The 26883-nt window shown below is 42.2% G+C and overlaps 1 protein-coding gene and 1 long non-coding RNA gene across 22 annotated transcripts in view; one reads left to right on the forward strand and one right to left on the reverse strand.

The window, feature by feature from the left end:
• The window catches only part of Erc1 (ELKS/RAB6-interacting/CAST family member 1), a 277389-nt gene extending 264586 nt beyond the window's left edge, over nt 1-12803 (reverse strand). For 12 of the 21 annotated variants that reach the window (XR_003956155.1, XR_003956153.1, XR_003956152.1 and 9 more), the window contains exon 1: nt 12496-12800. The gene's annotated coding sequence lies outside the window, so the exon portion shown is untranslated. Of the gene's footprint in view, nt 1-4691; nt 4781-12340; nt 12441-12495 lie in introns of those variants that run through there. The other 9 variants (NR_155458.1, NR_104484.1, NM_053204.2 and 6 more) reach the window with 5 other exon arrangements.
• An 8-nt stretch (nt 12804-12811) lies between these two features.
• 3110021A11Rik (RIKEN cDNA 3110021A11 gene) lies at nt 12812-13648 on the forward strand. The gene has a single exon (NR_030776.1). It is a non-coding gene; the product is annotated as an RIKEN cDNA 3110021A11 gene (long non-coding RNA).
• Nucleotides 13649-26883: the final 13235 nt, after the last annotated feature.

A 26883-nucleotide genomic window follows, 5' to 3' on the forward strand; every position in this document is an offset into this window, starting at 1 on the left:
TCCCCATGGTAGAAGGAGACAACCAAGTATCACAAGTTTTCTTCTGACCTCCACCAGCCCTCCATGTCTGTCTGTCTGTCTGTCTGTCTGCCTCTCTATCTCTGTCTGTTTCTACCTTTCTTTCTCTTGCACACACACAAATAAATAAATGTAATTTTAATAGAATCATCTAAGAAATGAAAAACAATGGAATCACATTTAACAATTCAAGATTCCACATCATACAGATGTGATTTTACCCAACTTGTCTAACAAGACAACTTGTGATACCTTTTACTTGTTTTTTGTTTGCTTTTTGAGACATTGTCTTGCTAGGGTAATCTCAAGTCTAACCAAATTCTAATTTAGGATCTCAACACTCTTTTATCTTTTGAGGGGGTTCATGTATGTGCATGTATGTGAGTGTAGGCACAATCATGTCTTGACCCACATCTTTCAAAGTCATAGAACAACCTCAGGTGCCTGCTCACCTTCCACCTTATCTAAGACTTACCCAGTGGGATTTCGTTTTTGGTTTTGGTTTTGGTTTTTGGTTTTTGGAACATGGGTTCATGTTTAAGCCTTGAGCTTGCTATACAACTGAGAATAACCTGGAACTCTGATATTCCAGCCTGTACCCCGAGTTCTGCAACTGAAGACTTATACCATCATATCCAATCAATAAAGTGATGAGCATCTAACACAGGCAAGCTAGGCAAGCACTCTACACTGTGTAGCCACAGTCCTGCAGGTTTATTTCACTATGCTACTCACTGAACTGTAGAACATCAGGCACACTTGAGCTGTCTATCACCCAGGCCCTTCCTTTTTGTTTTGTTCCTTTTGAGATGGGGTCTCTCTACATAGCCTTGGCTGTCCTGGAACTCACTATGTAGACCAGGCAGGCTTTGAACTCACAGAGATCCACCCACTTCTGCCTTTAGGATTAAAGGTGTATACATTCACCAGCTCAATACATTTCTTTCTATCTTTTTTTTTTCCATTTTGTTTTTTGTTTTTATTTTGAGACAAGGTTACCATTTGGCCCTGGCTATCCTAGAACTCACCCTGTAGACCAGGCTGGCCTTGAACTCAGAGAACTACCTACCTCTTCCTGCCAAATGCTAGGATTAAACGTATGCCCCATCATGCCCGAACCTCCTACAGTTCTTAATCTGACAAACTGATTCCAATTTTAAAATGAAAATCCACCAGGCCCACAGCCAAATAACATCTTAAATAGTTTTATTAAGTCATTAGTCAAACACCATTTTGTAGTATATGTTGATGAGTAAGTTTAGTAAGTTTGTACAATTATACAACTAACACAAAAAAAGTTGCTTATGCCAAGCATGGTGGCACCCACCTATAAACCCAGCACTCAGGAAGCTAAGGCAGCCTGGCTCCTATATTCACTTTTCAATCCTCAGTCCTATGCCTTGATCCAACCACAACTGATTTGACAGACTTCTCTGTAAGCTTCTCATAAATAAAATTATAAGCCTGCTATTTCTTCATCGGCATAATATTTTGAGGCTATTTATGTGAACGTTATTAGTAGTTTGTTCCTTTTTATTGTCCATCAGCTTACCTGCTCCCAAATTTTGCTGTTGTAATTAATGCTGCTATCAATACCCACACACAAATCTGTGGACATGTTTTCATTTCCTCTTTTGTAGACACCTAATCATAAAAGCTAAGGGTATACAGTAAATATGTTTGACTTATTTCCATAATATCTGAAACATTTAATCGTGCTGCCGGCCATGCACAGAAATGCCAGCTCCTCACATCCTCACCTACACTACCCATTCTTTTCATTTGAGCCACCTCCAAGGGTGTGGGTGGTTATCTCACTGTGGTGTCTCTGACCTAATGACTAACGGTGGGAAATATCTTGCCCAGGTGCTTATTACCATGGCAGTGAAGGCACTATTCAAGTCTTTTGTTCATATTCTCTTGGCTTGTTTATCTTATTAGTAAGAGTTCTTCACATGTTCTAAATGCAAGGGAGCTCGCATTTAGATGGAGAGATGGCTCAGAAATTTAGAGTGCTTACTGCTCTGTAAGAGGGCCAGAGTTCAGACCTTACCACCCACGTCAGGCTCACAAACACCTGGAGCTCCAGCTCCAAAAGATCCAATGATCCCTTCTCCTCTCTGTGAGTACTCACACAAAAAAATAAAATCTTTAAAAATAAGAATAATGTTCTAAGCAAAAGACCCAAGTCCTTTATCAACTACATGACTGCAAGTATTTTTCTCCCATTTGTCATTTGTTTTATTTTGTTTCTTTATTTTGACTGCATTTTAAGAGTAAAACTTTCAGCTTGTTTGTTTGTTGGGGCTTTTTTGTTTTGGGGAAACAGGGTCTCTCTATGTAATTCTATATGCCCTGGAACTTACTATGTAGACCAGGTTGGTCTCAAACTTACAGATATTCACCTGCCTCTGCCCCTCCCTTGCTACCTATCCTACCTGTCCCTGTCCCTGTGCCTCTAGTGCTGAGATTAAAGGCATGTACCACCACACCTGGCCAAATTTTTAATTTTTATAAACATCAAATTGTCTTATTTTCTTTTAGTGAATTATGCTTTTAATCTCGTATCTAGAAAACCTCAAACGTATTATATAGTCTTCAAACTTATTATATAGTCCAATGTGCCCTCTAACTCCTGTCTCAGCTTCCTAAATGCTGGGCTGACAGGTGGAATTTTCTGTCTCACTACAGAAGAGGCAGCCTACAGTATGAGTCCCATATAAGTCAGGACAGTGGCTATGTCTCGATAAAGTAGGAGTGGACTAGTGATAAGTACCGAAAGCTTCTAAAACGGTGACAATGTCCTAATATTTGATCTAGAAGATGATAAGTATTCCACACTTTGTTAACAACACATTTGTTTTAGATATTTTTCTAAATATCTATATTTAGATAGATATAATATCTTTGATGTATAGTATATCATATATAAATACATAAAATAGTATATATGATATAGTATATATCAAATTTAGATAGTGTATATTATATATGATATATAAGATAAAAATATCTTTGTGTGTTTGTATGTATACATGTGGATACAGCTGTGTGTTTATGTGAGTGCATATGTGTGTGCATGCATCTAGACTAGGGGTCATTTTAGGTATCATTCCTCAGGAGCCTTATAATTTGAGACAAGTCTTTCATTTGGCCTGGAGCTCACATATTAGGCTAGGCTGACTGGACAGCAAGCCCCAGGGACTGGCCCCATGCTTGGCTTTTTCACATGGGTTCTAGTGATATAGCTGAGGTGTTTGTGCTTGTGCAACAACTACTTCTCTAGTTCATATTTTTTCTACTCTAAAGGGTAAATTATATTACACATTAAAATGAAATCTAAAGTTAAAACTTTTATTTTCTAGAATGGCCTCACGATAATATCACAAATGTTAAGCCTAAAGCATTTCTCACAGAACACTGGTTAATTCTGAATGAAAGGGCTTTCAGATAAACAATAATAATGGGGGAAGTTAAGATGATATATTCAAAGAATGGCAAGGTAAAACTGTTTATTCATACATAGTATACCACAATAAAACTAGAAAAAATGCAGGGGATTCATTGTATTCGTTGGTGAACCACTAACAATGACAGTTTAATAACTACCAAATCATGTTGGTGGCACACACTTAGAATATGATCGCAATACAGTGCAAAGACAAGAGGACTGCAAGTTCAAGGCTGGCTACATTGTGAGCATCCTTCTAAAACATACTTGATAATGTGTCCTACTTAAAACTTGATAGTGTACCGGGCATGGTGGCACACGCCTTTAATCCCAGCACTCGGGAGGCAGAGGCAGTCGAATTTCTGAGTTCGAGGCCAGCCTGGTCTACAAAGTGAATTCCAGGACAGCCAGGGCTACCCATTCTCAGAAAACCAAAAAAACAAAAAAAAAAACAAAAAAAAAAAAAACCTTGATAGCTTCCCTTGTGGGGAGGGACGAACACCTTTAATTCTAGTCCTTGGGAGGCTGAGGCAGGTTAATTCTAGTCCTTGGGAGGCTGGGGCAGGTGGATCTCTTAGCTCCAGGCTAGCCTAGTCTACAGACTGAGTTACAAGACAGCCAAGGCTACACAGGGAAACTATGTCTCAAAAAATAAGCAAACAAACAAACAAAAAGTGCTCATACTTTCAATAGGTAGGAGCAAAGGCTAAGAACCTTACTTAGCACTCACTCACAGCTTGCAACCCAGGAGGGAATGCATTAAATACCTCTTTAAAAATGTTCATACCAACACTACCACAGTGATAAAAAAATCAATAAGGAATAGTAAGCAGAAGGTAGAAAGGAGGGAGAAACCACTTATATTTCTGGATTGGTGTCCTGACTAAGAAACCCCAGAGAAGAGCAGGCATCATGCATTCAGATTGGAATGCACTAAGTCTAAGGAGCTTCTAAGTGGAAATAGTGATCAACTTAAATCAAGTTAAATGCACTGGTCCTCACACTCAGGAAAGAGGGATGAGAATACATCCTCAACATAAGATAAAACACAAGGGGATAAGATGGCCTGGAGAAATTCAACCATTTAATGAGTGGGTAGGAAAGGATTCAAAGAGTGACTGAAAGCAGAGCAGAGAAACTGAGCAAGAAACACAGGACCACCCTCTGAAAATCCTCAAGAGAGAGATTTTCAAAAGGAGAATGCCAGGATCATGGTACCCACCTGGAATCCCAGCACTTGGAAAAGCTGAAACAAGATGACTGGTGTGAATTTAAAGCCAGCCTGAGCTATGTAGTGAGTTCAAAACCATCCTGGAAGACACAACAAAACCTTGTCTCAAGAAGAGAAGAGAAGAGAAGAGAAGAGAAGAGAAGAGAAGAGAAGAGACAGAGACAGAGACAGAGACAGAGACAGAGACAGAGACAGAGACAGAGACAGAGCAAGAGCAAGAGCAAGAGAAAGAGCAACTGTGGGACTGTAAAGATGGCTCAGTGGTTAAGAGCACTGACTGCTCTTCCAGAGGTTCTGAGTTCAGTTCCCAACAACCACATGGTGGCACATAACCATCTGTAATGGGAACCAACGCCCTCTTCTGGTGTGTCTGAAGACAGCTACAGTGTACTCATATATATAAAATAAATAAACCTTAAAAAGAAAAAAGAAAAAAAAGAAAGAGCAACTGTGACATCTTCTGTGGCGGGCAGTTTCCAACATGGATAGCCTCTGCCTCCAGGTAGTCATGGCATTAGGAATGAAATCCCATCCTGAGTTTGCTGGATCTAAACACAACCATCTAATACACAAAACAGAGCAAAAGTGAGAGCACATCACTTACAAGATTAAGTTACAAAACACTGTGGCTAGTATCTCCCCACTGCCCTCCCGAGCTCTTGATTCAAGGGATACAAGGTGCTATTGTTGTAAGTGCCCGCATAAACCCACGCAGGGATCCATATGGCAGTGAACAGCCAACAAAAACCTGAAGCCTACCACCAGCCATTCATGGGAAGCCTAGAAGCAGAACCTCCTCCGGTGAAGAAGCTCTGAGATCACAGCAACCTCAGTCAACACCTCCACACCCTCACTGATGACCCTGAATCAGAGGCACCAAACACAACCAGACTCTGACACAGAAACCATCAAAGGAGAAATGTTTCTTATTTTAAATTTGGGGGTCATTTATTATGTAGCAACAGACCACAGGTACAGCTGCTAAAGGATTAAATACAAGGACAGAAAAACAGCCACTGGCTATATTCATGTGCTATTTTCAGTCTCAGTGAAGTCATAAAGATGACACAGAAGGAAAAGAAATCGCAGGTAAAAAAAAAAAAAAATGGAAGAATACAATAAATGTGGACCACTCTTCTCAAGAAGTTTGGCTCTAAAGCTGGGGATGGTGGTTCCAGCCTGGAATCCCTAAATTTGGATAGAGTAGGTAAGATAAAGGATCAAGAGCTCAAGGTCATAATGAATCTGAGGACAGACATGAAACCCTGACTCAAAATAAAATAATAAAATAAAAATCAAACAATAACAACCTTTGGCTGCAAAGCTGAAAGCAGCTTAGAACAATAAAATATGAAGTTGCAGAATTTTTCAAGAAGAGACTTTTTAAGTTAAGAAATGGTAAGAAGCCAATATACTTTCTTGAGAAGTCTACCTACGTCTTCTTTCTGCCTTTACTTGAAAACTGGCTTTCCTCTTGCCACACAGCCCTTTTCTAGTCTCCCATGCCATACGTAATAACAAGAAATGGCCTTCGCCAGACCATGATTCCTAGACCCTCATGGAGACCCTTACTGTGCTTCTCATGCCATTCAGCCAACATAGACTTCTACCCCGCCCTCCTCACTGACTGCTGACAACCATCTCAGGATGCACAGGCGCCAACTTCACGATAGTCGCTATGCCCTACACCACCACTCCTGCTCCAGTGCTGCTCAGTTCAATACACACATGAATGGGTCCTTTAACGTCAGCTTTTGAAACTCTCCATCCTCAGTAAGCAACTCTATTTTCTGGCTTCAGCCATTCAATCACTTGTGAATTCATTTATTTACTTGTACTATTATCCATTCATTCATCAAATATAGTAACTACCTATTATTTGCTCAGCAGAGAACACATGACAGTCACTGTCCTAATGAAATATAGAACTTTTTTTTCATATCTTCCACAAAGAGAGCATGAAAAAATGTAGCTGAAATCCAGTACATGATAACCACATTTCTTTTATTCATCAGTCAAGTAACCAGATCCCTCTGTAAAACTGGTATTGTCTGGTGTGATTCAGTGAATCTCTGCAGAACCCTAGAGATCGCTATTTCCCTTGAAAGGGTTCAAAACTATCTATTAAGAGAATCTATTCTAAAATAAAGCCAGAGTTCATCATTAGACCAGAAAAAAATGAAATATTTCTTAATGCAATTTTAAAATGACTAAATAGCATTTAACTGCAAAGAAATTTACTGGTAGGAAAAACAAAAACTAGACATGGAATGCATGCCTGAAATTCCAACCCTCTGTAGGTGGAAGTAGAAGGATTGTAGCTTGGTCCAGTGTAGCAGAATTTTTCCCCAATTAATTTAAATATTAATACAACAAGAAGCTTGTGATTGGGCAGTGGAAAAGGAAGGCAGGCAGAGACTTTTAGAGACAGGAGAGGAGAGAGAGGAGAAGGAAGGAAAATGGAGGAAGAGAAAGACAATCCAGATTCCCGAGGCTTTAAATAGTGACAGGTAGCTATGAATATCTTATAAGGGATGGATAATTACAGGACAATTTGTCTTATCCAGGTAAGTAAGCAGTTTATATCTATATCAATTGGCTCTGAGTTCACTGTATGGATGTTTTGTGGGGTGAAAATTTACTGATATAATCTGACTTATAAATTACAAGCCTCCAGAGTTTTGATTTTATCAGGTTACTGGGATCTGAGACCACTGACCACAGGGGGTAAATGACTGGGAATGTGAGCAGAATCCACAGCAAGAGAACTTCGAGATGGGAGGCTGCTGCCTGGGGCTAGCCATAGGGGCAGCAGGGTGGCAGGGGCCCAAGAGTGGCTGGTAGCAGGATGGCACCTTTTAAAATATTTCCCACAACAGTCCACAACAGGGAGATAGACACCTTCACATACTCACACACACACACACACACACACACACAAAGAAGCCTGAGAGATTGTCCAATGCACTGCTGCTCTTGCAAAGAATCGGAGTTCAATTCCCAGCACCCATCCATCTGGCAGCTCACAACCATCTATAACTCCAGTTCCAAGAGATCCAATGCCCCCTTCCGGACACCCCAGGCACCACTCACACTGGCAGGCACAGATGTAAGAGTAGGCATACACCCATACACATACACTGGAATAGTGGGGGGGGGGGGTGTTTTTGTTTTTTAGTTTTTAACAAAAAGAGAGAGAGAGAGAGAGAAATAGTGATTAAAAAAGAAATAGAAAACTTAAGATGGAACGGAAGAAACTGTTCCTGAGTTCTTAATATGATACATTTACTATTTCAGCATATAACATTATGTATATAAGAATTAAAAAAAAAACTCACAGACATCTTCTTTGTTCATTTTTAACTTTTCTAATCAATCCAGGCAAGTAAAAGAACTGAATGATGCTTGTACCTGCTTCCTCGACCTCACTCAGGATTCTGAGTCATCTATGCTGCTAGACATTACAGTCAAGCCGAGTTCTCTTACCCAACATGCTGGCACATCTAACAATGACAGAGTTGATCATTTCTTTTCCTCCTGTAGAACACTGTGCTTTTCTAGCTTTCCTTATTCAGTGACTTTACTGTCAGATCCTCTGCATTTCTCCAGGATATCTTGCAGGTTTTGATAAGGTAAGGGCCATAAAGATAGAGGTGTTTGCCAGTTAGCTATTGCATCCCCAATACCTAAGGAGCACCTAGAACCATTCTTACTTCAGGACAGGATGAAACATAAAACAATGTGTCTCCGAGCTCAGAAGCTTGGATCTCTTCTCTATCTAAACTCACTCCCTGATGTTCTCAGCATGCCACAATTTTAAATATGAGAAGAAACAGCTTAATTTTCCTGCATATCTCCCCTCAACTTCCAGAATTCCCCCAAAACATGCTTCAAGTGCTGTCTCCACCTTTGTTCTGGTTATTCAAACAAAACAAAACAAAACAAAACAAAAACAAAAAAACAAAAAAAAAACTCACTTATTCTTTAAGATGCTTGCATCCCAAATTCAATTACTACAGCTTATCTACCCTCAATATAGACTCAAAATCCAACCACCTCTCACCATGTCTTTTCCCTATCACGGTCTGAGCCATTCACATCAGAAACATCACACAATCTCCTGACTACTGTGCTGCTTTTTTTTAAATTTATTTATTTTTATTTATACAAGTACACTGTAGCTGCCTTCAGACACACCAGGAGGGTGCATTGGACCCCATTACAGATGGCTGTGAGCCACCATGTGGTTGCTGGGAATTGATCTCAGGAAAAGCAGTCCGTGTTCTTAACCACTGAGCCATCTCTCCAGCCTCTGTGATTTCAACTTTTTTTTCTGCCTTGTCCCCTACTAGAGTTTTAGCACCTAAAACACCTGGCACATAGTACATGCTCAATGTTTTATATGTGTGTTTTTTTAAATAATTACATTATTTATTTTCTATTTGTATGTGCACTGGTGCATGTGTGTATGGTGAACATGTGAAGGCCAGACGAAAACTTGTAGGAATCAGTTCTCTCCTATCATGTCGGTCCTGCGGCCTGAACTCAAGTGTTCAGCCTGGCAACAACTGCCTATACCTACTGAAACATCGCCCAGCCTTCAAAATATATATCTGAACTGAATGAGTAAATAATGCTTAAGGAATAAAGTTCAAAAGGTGTTACCAAGCTAATTATATGTCAAAACAGTCTCAACTACATTAACTCGTTTAGCCATCCTAAGAGGTTAAATACTATTACTATTATTCTAATTCTTCAGAAGACTTTAGGCAGAGGTTAGAGTTCAGAAATTAGGGCTGGAGAGATGGCTCAACAGCTAAGAGCATTTATTCTCTTTCAAGAGTCATGGGTTCTGCCCCAGCACCCACATCAGGCAATTTATAACAGTTTATGTTATATCTTAGCTCTAAGAGAGCTGATGCCCTCTGGCCCTCTGCATACATGTGCTATACATAAACTCACATATATGCATATATAAAAATGTATCTTTTTTTTTAAAAAGAAGTTAAGGTTAAGGCCAGGCACGGTGGCACATACTTTAGTCCCAGCACTTGGGAGGCAAAGGCAGGAGGATCTGAGTTCAAAGCCAACCTAATCTACAGAGCTAGTTCCAGGACAGCCAGTGCTATTCAGAGACACCTTGTCTTGAAAAGGAAAACAACCTAAGCTTAAGCAGCAATATGCCTTACACTACACAATGGCAAGGCCAGGACTGGACACTCACACTCCAAAACACGGAGAACCTCAAGCACCATACAATTCAATTATACTCCACATAATCATGGCCCATCGCTCTCAAAATAGCCGATGACTTATTTGATTCCCTATAGCACTGTGTTCCCTGCTTTCTCCATCAGTGTTTCTGATACCTTATACAAAAATGCATTCAACAACTCCCATCCTCCTTCCTACAAAGTGTAAACAGCATAAAACGGCTGTTTCTCTGAGAACCTTCACTTTTAAATTTCTAGTTTGAAGCTGAATTACAAGACTGACATAGTACTCTATGACTTTAGCAATGAAGAAAAACTTCAGTGGACTCAACAAGTATAGCACAGGGAATAAGAGGCAAATCACCTTAATTTAAAAAAACAAACAAAAAGACAATTCTACACTGTAGCTCAGTAAGAGCTGGAACTCACTTTGTAGCCCAGGCTAGCTTCAAACTCAAGGCAATCTCAGCCTCCTAAGCTGGAATTACAGGTGTGAGCCACCACATTTGCTACAAGACATTTAAGATTTATTTTATGCTCAGTTATAGGAAGGATGGAGAGTGTGAATGACGTGAATGAGTGCAGGTGCCTGAGGAGCCCAAAAGTGGAAGTCAGATCATCAGACTATAAATTGATCTATACACTTTATCAATTAACTATCTTTGCCTCCGTTTCCTACCAATCTCTCTACAGGTAGTTATTTTTTCTGGTAGATGAAAGTCTGTTCATGAAGTTAGCATGAAAAACAGTCAGTTGGAGAACTACTGAACCTAACCTATGTGTTTCTCTCTTGAGTTACAGAAAAGCACTCCCCTGGACACTTCCCCAAGTAAATTAGGTAAGTGTTAGGAAAGTTGCTGTTTAAATTTGATTTTATAGCAGTTTCTCTTCTTTTATAAGTGAACTACTGAGTGCTGTGCCTCTCATTATATTACAATATATATCCATCAAATGGCCTATTTTCTTAACAAGAAATATTTTGTCATAAATGATAAGGCACGTGACTACAATAATCTAATAGAAAACAAGAATCCAAAAAAGACTTAGGTTTATTGTGGTAAAGAGTAAAATGCTGATGGACACTGTTCGCCTTAGTAATGTCTCCCAACAACGTACGATACATGTTCCCACAGGGTACCAGAACATTGTAAAATCCCTTGACTCTGACAATATTCCTTAGAAATGGAGGTACTTACGTAAAGAACAATTTCTATTTCATTTTTTAATATTTAGTAAAGACTGAAATAAAGCCAGGTGTGGTGGCACATGCCATTAACTCTAGCACTTGGGAGACAGAAGCAGGCCAGCCTGGTGGGCAGAGCGAGTTCTAAGATAGCCAGGGCTACACTGAGAAATCAGGTCTCGGAAAACAACAAAACCAAAGAAAAAGGGGGGGGGGGGGAGACAACAGTAAGTACACCTGAAAATAAAAAAATAAAATCGATCTTCAAGAAAGCCAGATCATGTCTAATCTCACACTTGGAAGGCTGAGACAGAAGAAGAATCGGAAAAATAGGGACATCCAGATAACTCAACAGAAAAAAGTGCTTATGTCACAAGTCTAATAACCAAAGTTTGATCCCAGCCATCCACAGTGGGAGAACCAAGTCCCAAAAGCTTTGACCTTTGACCTCAAAGAGGGAGGGAGTAATCTATCGTGTGTATGCCAGGCACACACACATAATGATTAAATAAACGCAAAATGTATCAAGGTCTATTGAAAAACAAGATGTAAGAGACAGTTGCACTTTAAACGCTTAAGCAATTTCATACAGTCATCTCCAACAGAACTGTTCACAGTTCGCTCAAAGCAATCAGCCACAACCACCTGCAACTATTACTCTGAGTCCAGGGCCTTTTCTTAACGGGTCAACTCAAAAATGAAAAATGGTACAAAGAGATCAAGCACAGGAGAGGGGGTTGAGGGGGGCAAGGAAAAGAAAAGGCTGATAGCACTTTTGAGGGGCTAAGAGTAATGAGACTCACTCCTTCATGGTTGGTTGCTATAGAATGAAGTTGTCTAAACACCAACATCTTCCTTCTTGTGTGTAAAAACCTCACTCACTCGCGCTCCCAATTTACCAACCCCAAGTCAACGCAAAGGGATTCTCTTCCCTCAGCGAATTCTACTCATCTGACCAAGAAAAGAACCAAAACCCTAGAGTGGCAATGTGAGATCTGCTGCAGTAGCCCCTCCAGCTACCTCCAAGGCGACATCCATGCCTCATTTTCCATCTGAAATACAACCTTTCCTCTTCTATCTAACCAGGTTCAAAATAATAAGATCATCTTAAACATTTTACATCCGATCCACCTTGGCCGCACCCCAACTCCAGGGCTCCCCAATAGCCCCACATCATGCCTCCCACCCTCGGCTCTCGGTGGGCCAGAAGCCCCCCACCTCCCACCTCCAGCAGCGATCCTTACCGCCAGCGCCTTCGCTCCCGCCCAATCCGGGAGCTCCGCAGGGCGCGGCCGCCGGTGGGCTCGGGTGCGCTGGGGCGGGGTCCGCCCTCCCGACCTCCCCATCCTCCTCCCCACCCCCGGCCCAAAAAGGAGGGGGAGGGGTCCCCAAGCCTCACCTACAGCTCCGCCCCTCCCCAGGGGCGCTCTGCCCTGCCCAGCCAGGGCCGGGAGCGCCGAGCCGGGTAGGAAACGACAAATGCCTCGGCGCCTGCGACCTCTGGGCAGATCGAGGTTCCGCCTGACGAGCGAGCCGCTGCCGACGCGGCCGCCTTACTCTCCTCAGGGCCGCCGCTGCTGCTGCGGTTGCTGCTACTGCTTCCCGGACAGCCTGCCGCCGACACTACCACAGCCGCCGCCGCCGCCGCCACCGCCACAGCACGACCGGCGCCCGCGACGTCACCACGCCCCGCCCCCCGCGCACACCTAGCCCCACCCCCTGTCGCCCGCGCGGCGCCCTCGCCCCGCCTCCCGCTCTCCCGGGCCGCTGGGCTTTCCCTCGTCCCACTGGGAAGCGCCCCGCTACGCCGCTCCACGGGACCGCGCGCCAGGATCGACAAGTGCGGCGCTCCGAGGCCGCGAAGGTAACTGGGTGCCGAGGCAGGGTTGCGCCACACGTAGCGCCGCCCCTCACACACACACCCACACCCACACCCACGGCCGAGCGTCCACCGGGAGCCCGGGCCGCGATATTGAGCGAGGAAGGTGCGGACGAGGAGGGGCGGCGTTTGTCTCCTCCTGCTTGCCGTAGGACGTGGACTGCTGGAAGCCCCAGGAGTGGAGTGGCCTTTCCCAAACCTGGAGTCGCCCCGCCCCTTCCTTGGCAAGCCCGTTACCCGAACCCTGGGACGGCCGCCACCTTAGGAAATAAATAGCTCAGGGCTTGTCATTAGAGCCACGGCTGCCTGGACACCCTTTGTCCAAGAGAAGTTAGCTTCTCTCACCCTTGGCTTTTGCGCTGTGAGGCTGTGGAAGGCAATAATACTCTTGAGTCATCTGGGCTGTCCAAGCGGTCATGGCAAAAGACCCTCGCCTCAGTAGGTGGCTTTTTTTGCAAGGATCATTCCAGGGAGGAAGAGTGTGGGCGGAACCTGATGTCCACATGCAGTGTACTGTGCCAAATGCTTCACCGCGTTACCTTTTTTATTTAGCCCTCACACCAAGCAAGGCGAACTACAAAGCAGCTGCTACCTTATTTTAGACAGCCCAGTTTTCTGCTGCTGAATTTCAACCTTTGCCTTTTGTCAAGAGCAAGCCAAAAAAAAAAAAAAAAAAAAAATACGGAGGTGGGGGCAACACATAGTTACTAATCTTAAAAATGTAGATAAGCTATCTCTAAGCCGAAAATCCAAGGGTGGTGTGAATTACACTCATCCCCATACTCACAGCGCTTATTAAGCTAATTTGAAATGCCTTTGAGATGAGAGGAGCTAAGACTCACCGGTTTACTCATCCCTAACCTCCCACCATCATAATTAACCGGCTTACACTCTTCCTAATCCCATTAACATCTTCCCCCATCCTGTAGTATTCACGTTCATCCACCAAACTATATTTTGTCCTTTCCAGATTCTCTAATTGTTCCCTTCCAAAATGCACTTGGGTCATTACAGCTCCTTGGGCACACTAAACTGATTCCCCTTCAGTACATCTAACATATGACAGCCAATTGTTAGAGAGTGTGCAGCTAAACGGGACTATTCAGCAGCCAGAAAAGAATCTTCAAAGATTTCGTTTCTGGGGCTGGGAAGATGACTTAGTGGATACGAGCATTTGCTCTACAAGCAGGAGAACCTAAGTTTGAATCCCCAGCACCCACATAAAACCCAGGCATGGCTTCAAGTATCTGTAACACCAGCACTGCAGAAGGAGGACAGATTGATCCCAAAAGATGAGCTTCTGATGCAGTGAAAGACCCTGTCTCAAGGCAACAAGGCAGAGGGCAATAGAGGAAGACACCTGATGTCATACTCTGGTTCCTTACACACACACACAGAGAGAGAGAGAGAGAGAGAGAGAGAGAGAGAGAGAGAGAGAGAGAGAGAGAGAAATTGAGAAATTGAGATTTCATTTCTTAGATATCTAGGTACTCACCCATTCAAGCCATTCTTTATGGGCTGTTTTTCCAGATACTTCTCTGTATAATAAGTAAAGAGGCGCTTGCCTTGCTATAGGTGTATGTGTCTCTGTTGGGGGTTTTGTTTATCTGTTCGATGCATGGTCCAGGATGTCCTGGAATTCACAACAGTAGCTGGTCCAGTCTCCCTAATGATGAGATTGCAAGCAAGTGACACTACACCTGGCACTCCCCGGGGGATTTGTATGTGCTTGGCACCTGGTCCCCTTCCTCTTCTCCAGTTTCTCTCTTTTGGGATGAAAATATCTGTCCTGTGTATGTCCCAGCTTTGTATCCTGGAAGTGTGTAACTGGTCTGCTTCTTAGCTAGAGAGGATTTTGCCTCAGGATGACCCATCTCCAGTATCACTCATATATAGTTTAGATAATATAAAGACAGAATGTCTTTTATCTGAAATGCTGGGACCATTCTGTTTTTCAATTTGGGGGTGGGAGAAGATAAAAGGATACACTTAAGGAGGTATCGAGGACAGAACCCAATTCAAAACACAAAGTTAATTTATTTCATGTATATCTTTATCAGCAAATATATCCTGAAAGGCACTTAATGCAAGTTTTTTTGGTTGTTGGTTTGATTTGGATTTGGTTTTTCAAGACAGGGTTTCTCTGTGTAGACCTGGCTATCCTGGAACTCACTGTTGTAGACTGGGCTAGCCCTGAACCCAGAGATCAGTCTGACTCTGCCTCCCAAGTGCTAGGATTAAAGGCATGCACTGCTACCACCTGGCTCATGCAGTAGTTTTAGTTTGTTCATAAAGCAGGAGTTTATAATGTGAAAATTTCCACTGGTGTACCATACTGGTGGTCAGGATTTTTCAGCTTTTGAAACATTCCACATTTTTTATTAAGAATATTTAACCTCAGCCGGGTGGTGGTGGCACACACCTTTAATCCCAGCACTTGGGAGGCAGAGACAGGGAGATTTCTGAGTTCGAGGCCAGCCTGGTCTACAAAGTGAGTTCCAGGACAGCCAGGGCTATACAGAGAAACCCTGTCTTGAACCTACCCCCCCCTCAAATAAATAAATAAATAAATTTAACCTCGCTTTGTTTTGTTTGTTTTTAATTTGGGGAAATGTTTATTAGGTGCCCCCCATGGGAACCTCACTGTATTACCTAGACTGGTCTTGAACCAGGCTCAAATGATACCCTATAAACCCTCAACCTCCTACATGCTGGCACTACAGACTTGTGACACCACACCCCATTTAACCTGTATTTAGTTAGATAAGATTTTGAATTTAGAGTTCATGTGGATGTAAATGGTCTCTTGGAATAAATAGAATGCATTTTTAAGTTGAGGCGGACATAAATCCGATGGCCTGGAGAACAGAGTTATATGGATTGAATTAAGTTTTTGAAATTGTAATCCTCAAAGATGCCATCTTCAGTCTGTGGTATGGCAGCACTAACCAACTAATAGAGACCCTAACAAAGAAGTTGAAAAGCCTGAATATAATGGCTCATATTTATAGCTCCAGCACTCTGATGGCCAAAATGTGAGCATGAAATCACCCTGCACTATGTAGTCTGCAAATAAAATAAAAAGAGGCTGAGAAGTACCTAAAGACGTGTGAAAGGGGAGCATGGACTTGAGAAAACAATCTGTAAGTCAGATCTCTTCCATATCTAGAACTCAATAGTACAAAGACAATCCACATTGTAAAATGAGAAAAGAATATGAATCACTATTTCTTCAAAGATATCCAGATAGCCAAAAGAACTTGAGAAGTTGCTCATTACATTAGTCAGAATTAATTATAGGCCAGCCAGAGCTATAGAGAAAAACACTGTCTCGGCACTTAGGAGGCTGATGTGGCAAGATTACCATGAGTTTGAAGCCAGCTCAGGGTACAGAGTGAGACTCAGTTTCCAAAACAAAAGAGAATGTAGCTCAGTGGCAGTGTTAATCCCAAAAATGAGAGGAGAAAGGCCACTGACCCAAATCACCATGGCCAAATTAATTAAAGGAAGCTTTTTTATTTGTGTACAGGGGATGCCCAGGCACGGTTTAAGAGGTCAGCATTGGATGTGAAGAAACAAGGCTTTTTATAGCTTAGGAGGAAGAGGTTTCCAAAGTAGACAGGGCTACAGGAGCAGAGCATCATAACAAGTTAGTCTTTTTTTTTTTTTTAAAGGGTTTTTTTTTAACATTTATTTATTTGTTTGTTTGTTTGTTTATTACATGTAAGTACACTGTAGCTGTCTTCAGACACTTCAGAAGAGGGAGTCAGATATCGTTACGGGTGGTTGTGAGCCACCATGTGGTTGCTGGGATTTGAACTTCGAACCTTCGGAAGAGCAGTCGGGTGCTCTTACCCACTGAACCATCTTACCAGCCCCCACAAGTTAGTCTTAAAGACCTTCTGAAACAGATATGGTTGGAAGGTGGGCATAACAAGGTAGTCATAACAACAGGTCGTCAGAACAAGGTTGTCATAGGTGGCCATATAACCTTTTGAAACAAAGGTAGGGTTGCAAGATGGTTAGAAACAAAGACAAGGAGCAGAACCATCTGTAGTTAAGGTTACAGGTGGGACATAGCCCAGTCCTTGAGAAACAAGTTTAATCATAAACAAGAGAGAACCGAGTTTGTCTTTTACTATAAGATGGCTTTTAAACCTAAATTGGAAAAAGGCTGGTTCTTAAGCAGGAAGCCCTAGGTTCAATACCCAGTACTGAAAGCAAAAATAAGAACAACAAACTTTCTAAATAGCTATGCACACCACTAATGCATATCTAAGTTCTCTTGTGAGAACTTAGTATAGCCCTTTCTTCTTTGTAGGTAAGTTGAAAATAGAGCTTTCATTGTGTGTGACCATACATAGAATTAAAATTAAGACTGATAGCCAAGCCCATAGTGGCACACACTTCTTGTACCTGTACTTAGGAGAAACAGACAAGAATCTGGAGTTAAACAATACAAGAGCTACCAAAAAAAAAAAAAAAAAAAAAAATACCATTTAAAAACAAAAACAAAACAAAAAAACATGGTTCTGTAATCCCAGTACTCACAGGGGTAAGGAGAAGTGTCCAGAGTGTGAGACCAACTTGAGCTAGACTCTGTCTAAAGAAAAAAAAAAAAAAAAAAAGAAGGAAGGAATGAAGAAAGGAAGGAAGGGAAAGGAAAGAAAGAGAGAGAGAAAGAAAGAAAGAGGGAGAAAAAGAAAGAAACCAAATTAAGATGGTCTGTTACCGAAATAGATAGAAAACTGATTATGAGAGAGAAACTCAGGCTGGAGAGATGGCTCATCGATTAAGAGCACCTACTGCTCTTCCGGAGATCTTGAGTTCAATTCCCAGCAACCACATGGTGGCTCACAACCATCTGTAATGGGATCCCATGCCCTCTTCTAGTGTGTCTGAAGACAGCTACAGCATATTCATCATATATAGATAACAAATAAATAAAAATTTAAGCTGTATAATCCGGACACTTTGGATTCTCCCTTCTCCTCATCTCTCTCTGCGTGCACGTGCCCCCTTCTCTTTTTCTGTCCCTGCCCTATCCCCCTTTCCCCATAGCAACTTCCCTGGCCTCAGTTGGGGCCCATAAACTCATCCATCCACCAGAAAGCAGCTTCCCTATAAACCTGCCTTTATACAAAAAATAAAAAATAATTTTAAAAGAGAGAGAGAGAAACTCAGATGTTTGCCAGAATTGCTGAAGTCTGGACTAGAGAAATGCTTCGGTGTGAAAGGTGCTTATTCCCACTGTAACTCAAGTTCCAGAGGACTTGATGTCCTCACACAGGCATGTGAGGTGAAACACCAATGCACATAAAATAAAATAAATTATTTTTTTAAAAATTACCTAATCTTTAAAACTCAAGTCACGTTAGATACATCAAAGAACAAGTGGTGTGGAGGGTTCAGCTAAAGAAACTATCTAAAATGGTGAACAAAAATAAAACGAGAAAAAGGAGTTTAAAGACACACAGGAACTAGGTGTGGTGGTGAAATCTGTGCTTCCAGCTACTGTGGATCCTGAGACAGGAGACAAGATCAGCTTGGCTAACCCGGGCAATTTAGTGAAACCCTTTCTTAAAATAAAAAGTAAAAATTAGGCTGGAAATTTAGCAAGTGGTAGGATGGTAGGATGCTTGCCTCACATGCATGGGAACCCAGACTCTCTCTCTCTCTCTCTCTCTCTCTCTCTCTCTCTCTCTCTCTCTCTCTCTCTCTCTCTCTCTGTGTGTGTGTGTGTGTGTGTGTGTGTGTGTGTGTGTGTGTGTGTGTGTGTACATATATTTGTTGTCATTCTTTGGGTTGCTTTAAATGCCATAGACTCTTGGATGCCTAAAATAATTGAAATTTACTGCTTCACAGCTCGGGTAGAGGAAATAGCTCAATGGTAGGACTCATTGATTGATTAGCATACCTAAACCCTGGGTTTAGCCCCTAGTTCCTCTGAAGCCTGTAGAGGAGCCCTCCTGCCTTGTCCTGGCTTCTGGTGATTCCCTAGAGATTCTTGGCATTCCTTGACTTGCAGTTGCTGATGTCAGCCTCTGCCTCCTTGCATTCTCCCTCTGGTTGTTGAATGTCTTCTGTGTTTGTTTTGAAAAAGGGTCTAACTGTGTTAAATGCCTAGGCTCAAATAATCTTCCCATCTCAGCCTTCCAAAAAGCAGGACCTGCAGATGCAGCCTGCCGCCTGGCTTCTTCTCAAAAATTTTTATAAATACCTCCCTCCTGTGTGATTCCAGACTCACCCTGCTCTAACATGGTACTGTCTTTTTGTTCTCTCTCTCTCTCTCTCACTCTCTCTCTCTCTCTGTATGTCTGTCTGTCTGTCTCTCTCTCTATCTCTTTCTCTCTCTCTAGTTTTGTTAGCTTGCTTTGTGTTGTAGGTGGGATTTTGTTTTGCTTTCATTTTAGTTTTGAAGCTAGATCTTTTTAAAAGATTTATTATTTTTAGTTATGTATATAGTAAAAGGCAGTGTATTGTTGGGCTAGAGAGTTGACTCAGTGGTGATGAGCGCTTGTTCTTGCAGAGAACCTGGGTTCTATTCCCAGTACCCACATGAAGGCTCACAACCATCTCGAACTCTAGTTCTATGGGATACAATGTCCTCTTCTGACCTCCAAAGACAGTGGGCACATACCTGATGCATAAGCATATAGGTAAAAATAATTGTTAAAGTAGCGTATTATAATTGAGTTTACTGAGCTTCTAAGTGTAATTTTTAGAGTTTTTTAAAATAATGTTTAAAGGTTTATTTACTTTTATGTCTTTGGGGATTTTGCATGCAAAAAAAATAAAATAAAATAAAATAAAATCTATTCATTCAGTATCGGTGGAACCCAGAAGAGGGCATTGGGTCTCCTAGAACTGGATTTGTCGAAGGTTGTGAGCCACCATGTAGGTGCTAGGAAATAAACCTGGGTTCTCTGGAAGAGCCACCAACCTCTCCAGCTGTCTCTCCAACCTCTGATTTTTTAAAATTAATTAATTAATTAATTATTAAGCTAACTTTTACTGAGGCTTACATTGTGACACACAAATGCATTTCAACAGCCAAGAAAAGAGAAATTATGATACCAAGATTTCAGCTCCTATAACTACTCTAGGACAAATTACCCGTCACAGTTTTGTTTTGTTTTGTTTGCCTAGGCTTTTCCCTCACAAAACTGCAAGTTTTCAATATTATATTCTCTTTTCTATGGGGAGGCACCCAGGGAGATCAGATCTCAAGCCAACAATATGTCATCAGATCTCCTGGATTACTATTCATGAATAAAATCCCCCTTAAGCATCGTTCCTGGAAATAGGGCAAGTGACTCATTAGGAGCTATGCTCATTACAGAATCAGACTGTATGGTACAGTTGATTAACAGCTTTCTCAATGAAACATTTGATCAGCAGTGTGCTTAACAGTCAAACTATCCCAACCACGCCATTTCCTAGCAAGTAGATTCTGAGTTAGGAACACTCAGCAGTGTTTCATTCATAATTAGAGCAAGACACTACGTGGATTCAGAAACGACTGTGAGGACAGTAAGAAAAGTCAGTCAAGTTTGCTCTTTCTCAGTTGCTTAAATCCCAGAGTATTGCAAATAATGCTAATAAGGTGCCAACTCCTGAAAGCCTATATTTCCAGTCCATTCCGTTAAATGTTCTCAGAATACTGTGTTGTTTCATCTGTTCATGTATTTAGCCAGCTGGCTCTCTGAGGAGGTAGGATAGCCCATTCATCTGATCCTGTAAATGACATGGGAAAGGAAGACCAGGAACAGGAGAAATCAGAACAGATCACACACAAAGTCACAAGATGGAAAAGCCACAGCTCTCCTTTGAACCCATGCTCACACAATGGAAATCGGTGGCAGTGACTACTAAAAGTAACCGTCAGGGTGACTGTACTTAGTGAGCCTGCTTTGACTTAGTGGTACATCCTTTTGTGGCACTTGTTGGCAAGCAGGGTGTAATGCTCTGGTAGAACATAACTCCTGAAGAGCATCACGTAGCCTACAGCCTCCACAGAGCTCAGCTCAGCCCAAGTCTCCAGGCTCCTCCCTGCCCAGCACCTCAGGAGGCTCAAACCTTTTCTCTTCTTTTTTTCTTCTTCTTTGTTTTTTCTTTTTGAGACACTCCCATGCCCAAAAATTTAGCCAAAGGACCAAGCTGAGGTATAAGATTAGTGCATAAACCCACATTGCAATAATATATTGCCTTAAATTGGGATGGTTTGGGGATTTGTTTGTTTATTTGGTCTTTGGGATTTTTTTTTTCTCTGCTTTTGAGGTTTTTGTTGTTGTTACTTTTTGTTTGTTTGTTGGGTTGGGGTTGGGTTTTTTTTTTTGTTTTTGTTTGTTTTTGGTGGCAAGAGAAAACACCATGGTGAGGGAAACGACAATGACAAGACAAGTGTAAGGACAGTTACTAAGAGCAATACACAAAAAAGCAATTGTTTTCTTTTTCCTTTTTTATTTATTTATTTTTCCTTTTTGAATTTTGTAGACAGTGTTTCTCTTTATAGTCCAGGCTGGCCTCAGAGATTTGGCTGCCCATGCCCCTGCCTCCCCAGTGCTGGGACTAAAGGTGTGTGCCACCACCGCCCCTTAGCACTCATTTTTATGAGAGGTCAACTGGGGCGGGGGGATGAGTAAATTGCAATTGTAAAACACACCTGTATGAATTAGAAATTTATTTTTAATAACATTAATTAATAGAGAACGTGTTCTAGAAACTGTGCGTAACTGGATGTAAAAGTTCCAAAAACAATTTAATAGGACCACCCCAGATGGGTAGCCGAGGCCAACCCTCAATTAGGACGAAAGCCTTGTCTGTGGGGAATTGTTGATGATGTTTGCAGAAATATACTGTGCATAAACAGAATCAGCGTTTTCACAAGTATTGTAAAGTTTCATATAATGGTTTTCTGCATGAATGTTTGTTTCACAGCGAGAATGGCTTAGAATACCCGAACAAAAGAGAGCTTGCATGCAAGATACTTAACTCCTTCATAAAGATAATTCCTACAATTCAAAATGATCACTGCCCCATCGTTAACCCCAGGGGTTGGGGTCCTGGTAATCTGTAGTTCTTCCCTCAAGCACAGACCTTACCCAGATGTGGCCCAGTGACTGCAGTCATGAGACAGAGCCCGGGGGGATGTTCTCTGGACAGAGAAATACCAAAGGAAGAACTCAGATAAGGGGAAAAGAAACTTACTTGCCGGGAAGTGTGGAAGGAAGAATTCAGATAAGGGGTCAAAGATACTATTTGATCAAGCTCTGCTTGCAATGCTTCTCTGGTAACCAGGTAAGCAATATATAAGCATCAGAAAAATAAAAATTATTCATTCTTGAAATGAACCCAGAGTCCTGTGTCTTTGTCTACCATTCTCCTGGATTCTTTCTGGATCCCCATGGTGCCCACAGCTGCACTGTGGTGCCCGGTCCTGTGTGCAGTTTACAGATAGAGGTCCTGGAAAGCACAGGCCCAGCATCAGCATCCTTTGATCAGCGCTCAGGAAGTGTACATTTTAATCATTAGACAGAGCACTCTGGCAATCAGAATGTTGAAAGCTTTCAGTCTTCTGGGCTGAAGAAAGCATTGTGCAAGGATAGCAAGACGGCTCAGCAGATAAAGACATTACCATCAAGCTTGGGGCCTGAGCTCTAGCCCCAGGACCCACATGGTAGAAGAGAACCAACTCCAGAAAGTTGTCTTTGGACCTCCACTTACACGATGTGGAACATAAACATATCAAATTGGGGGGGGGGGTTGTTGTTGTTTTGGGTTTTGTTTTGTTTCGGTTTGGGGGGTGATTATTATTTTATTTATTTTTTGAGATAGTGTCTATATCACCCTCACTATCCTGAAACTCACTCTGTAGACCAGACTGGCCTCAAATTCACAGAGATCCACTTGCTTGATCCAAGTGCTGTGATTAAAGACATGTACTGACATGTCTAGGTTTTGTTTTGTTTTGTTTTGTTTTGTTTTGTTTTGTTTTGTTTTTAAAGATGGCTCAGCAGTTAAGACCATTGGCTACTTTTCCATAGGATACAAGTTTAACTCCTAGCACTTACCTGGCAGCTCACACATGTGTAACTCCAGTTCTGAGGGCTTTCAAGCCCTCTCCTGGTTTCTGTGGCTTCCAGGAACAGGAGTGGTGCACAGACATACATACAAGCAGGATGTGTATGCAAATTTTTAAATAATAATTAAGAAGAGCATATGCAACTTTTAGAACACTGATTAATAAGGTGGTCACTAATTTTCTTAGCTTGAAGACTTCCACAACTGCCCTAATTAGGTCATTGAAGAAAGTCTGACTTAAGTTTCTTTCAAAGATTAACATAGGAAATTCTTATTTTGAACTGACATGTTTAATTCCATCAGTACCATCCCATGTATTTCAGTTCATTGGATAGCCCCAAGAATTGAACAGTGTAGCATCAAAAACAACCTGATACCAGGTCAAGAATTTCACTCCATGGATAATATTGCTGCAGTAACACCATCTTTCATTTGGGACCGGTCTATAGCCAATGGGTCAAGCTCACTCATCAGAATTTCCAAGGTTTTGTTGAAGATTGGTTTTAATGTTTTGACCTGTCCAGCAGGTCCAGTTATTCGAGGGTCTCGAGGGGACCTTCTCCTAAAACCAAATGTGGGGAGGGAGAGACGGAAACCAAGTGCAGGAACGACATGGAAGCAGTCTGAGTAACATCAAGGTCTCTCTGTATTCAGCAAGGCTCAAGGCTTAAATGCACAAGCAAAAGGGGAAGTACTTCTCAGCAGGAGGGATGGGGCAGTGGAAATGCACAAGCAAAGGAGGAAGTACTTCTCAGCAGGAGGAATGAGGAAGCAGAAATGCACAAGCTAAAGAGGAAGTACTTCTCAGCAGGAGGGATGGGGCAGCGAAAATTTTTCTTTTGGCAACTACACCGGGAAGCAGGAACTTGGTGGTATCAGGGTACATCTTATGGTCAGGACATCTGGCGCTGACTTAGGGCTGGAACATTCTGTGATTGTTCTCGGAACGGTGCGTCGGTGGCCCACTTTTGACCCCCTTTTCTTCTCGTGTGGGGGGGGGGGGGAGAAGCCCAATTCGGAGATCAAGACAATAGAGTTGTCTTAATAGCTCCCAACAATGTTTTGTTTTGTTTTGTTTTTCTTTGCTTTGCTTAATTGGTAATCTGTGTGTCCAAATGCTAAAGGTCTTTGTCTCTAATTGTTTTTGACAATCAATAGAGATGCCAGCAGCCAATGGCTGGGCAAAGGGAGATGTGGCAGGGACCCTTAGAGTTGTGTGGGCTAGGACACAGGGGAGGAGTCATTGCCATGATTGGGGAAGGGGGTGCAGAGAGGAGGAGAGAGATGAATCAGATTTAGAGTTACAGAAGAAAGGTCATCTGAAATGTAGGTGTAAGGGATAGCGGCCTCCAGGAGGGTTGTCCAGAAGTGTCTTGGGCAGCAAGGACCAGTGGGCCTCACAGAAGGTAACAGGGCAGCAAAGTTAAAAGTAGATTTAGATGATATTGAACCAGGATTACCAGAGGGAAAAGTATGCTAGTTACAGGAAATTTAGAACTGCCCAGCCTTCGGGCTGGAGAGATGGCTCAGTGGTTAAGAGGACTGTTCTTCCAAAGGTCCTGAGTTCAAAACCCAGCAACCACATGGTAGCTCACAACCATCTATAATGAGATCTGAAGACAGCTACAGTGTACTCAGATATAGTAATAAATAAGTTTTTGGGCCAGAGCGAGTAGGGCCAACCAGAGTGAGCAGAGGTCCTGAATTTAATTCCCAGCAACCACATAAAGGCTCACAACCATCTGTACAGCTACAGTGTACTCATATACATAAAATAAATAAATAAATCTTTAAAAAAAAAAAAAGAACTGCCCAGCCTTTGAGTAGTGAAGGCATTTTTTTAAATAAGCTAATATGTGTGTGTGTTTGTCATTTGAGGATCCAAAGAGTTCCTGGGCAGATGGCTGGAAGCACTGGACCCACCGGGAACAAAAAGCAAAGTAGTCCAAACTCACCACTACATGGTTTAATCTGGATGACTCATTACTCATCTTTGGGAAATTCAAAATATACAAGAACCAGCAGTCATAACTCATATGCCTCGGGCAATATGTTGCTGCTCCATTTAGGGAAATTGCATTAAGAAAATATTTCTTCCTTAAAATTCCAGCATGTAAATTCTTGGTAAGAAAGCTTCATGAAACTGTTGCTAGAATATTCTAAAAGAAGCTTTTAATTAAATGGCTCCCACTGTGAACCCTAGCAAGCTTCAACAAGGGACCAATCAGTGCTTGCAGTAAGGATGGTACCACCTCTCTCCAGAATGAAGTGTTCCTCGTAGTGAAGCATGCTACCCACCGAGCACACAAGCTTTCTGCTTGTCTGTTTTGTTGCATTGAATATTGCACACCTTTCAGAAGTATACCCCGCTCAAATCTCTGGCTAGCTCAAGGTTCTCGTCCCTGCTTTGCCACAGACAGATCAGGAGGAACCAAACCACCAGCTTTTCTCCATCCCTTAAAAAGAGAGAGAGAAAGACAGAGAGAGAGAGAGAGAGAGAGAGAGAGAGAGAGAGAGAGAGAGAGATGGAGAGAGAGAAGAGAGAGAGCCAAGCTGTGGTGGCAGATGCCCTTGATCCCGCACTCAGGAGGCAGTCAGGTGGGTCTCTTGAGTTTGAAGCCAGTCTACAGTTGAGTTCTAGTACTACACAGAGAAACCCTGTCTTGGGAAAAACAAAACCAGAACAAACAAAAGCCCATGAGACTAGGCAACAGCCAACCACAGAACAATCAACCAAATCAAACTCTCCCACCACACCACTGGAAATTGCTCCACCTGTGCTATTAAAATTTAGGTTCCTCTTTAAAAAAATCTTTTTGGCATAATTTTATTGGGTTTATTTTGTCTTGTTTTGCTTTTTAATTTATTTAGAGCTGGAGAGATAGACCTGCAATTAAAAGCACTAATTGTTCTTCCAAAGAACCCACATGGCAGCTCACAGCCATCTGTGACTCCATTTTACTTATTTATTTATTTTTCTGGCCTGTGAAGACAGAAGAGGGCATTGGATCCCTGAAACTGGAATCACAGAGGGTTGTGAGTTGCTATGTGGACATTGGGAACCAAATCCATGAGAAGGCCGGGCTGATTCCGTAACAGGCTTCAAACTGGCAGTTAAGGAGACAAGGCCTAAATCTGTTTTCAAGAACTGGGCAATTTCAGGCAAATCCGGTACCCAGAAGCTGCCCTGCCACCTGGCCTGAGGCAAAGACAATGAGTCAGTAGAAGTTTCCTCAGCTACTTTCTCAGCAAGTTTCCAGACCTCCCCAGCAAGTTTCCAGCCCCCACACCCCGGTAATGGAATGTCCGTAGAGATGGACTCAACAGATTAACATTAAAGGTCACCTACCCCATAATTCCCTAGTGTGCTTTAAATCAGGCCTGCAAGCTCACTTGGTTGTCTCTCTATTCTAGTAACGCTTGACTTCTGCAGAATAAAACACTCTTTGTGTTACGTACTATTTGAGTCCTATTGTTCGTCGAGTCACAGACCCTTACTCTCAGGTCCTTTGCAAAAGCAGCACAAGCTCTTAACCACTGAGCCCTCTCTCCAATGTGTATTAGCTTTTTTGTAAGACCTGTACTTCTCTGCTTTCATTTTGCTTTGATAAAGCACTGACTAAAAGCAACTTTGGGATAAATAGGGTTTTTGACATACATACATACATACATACATACATACATACATACATACATACATACATACATAATCACAGTCCATTGAGGGGAGCTATGGAAGGACCTGAATGAAGCAGAAGCCATGGAGGAACACTGATTCCTGGCTTGCTCCTCATGCCCTGCTTAGCCTACTTTCTCATACACTTC

This window comes from Mus musculus, chromosome 6, assembly GCF_000001635.26.
Source record: "Mus musculus strain C57BL/6J chromosome 6, GRCm38.p6 C57BL/6J".
NCBI lineage: Eukaryota > Metazoa > Chordata > Mammalia > Rodentia > Muridae > Mus > Mus musculus.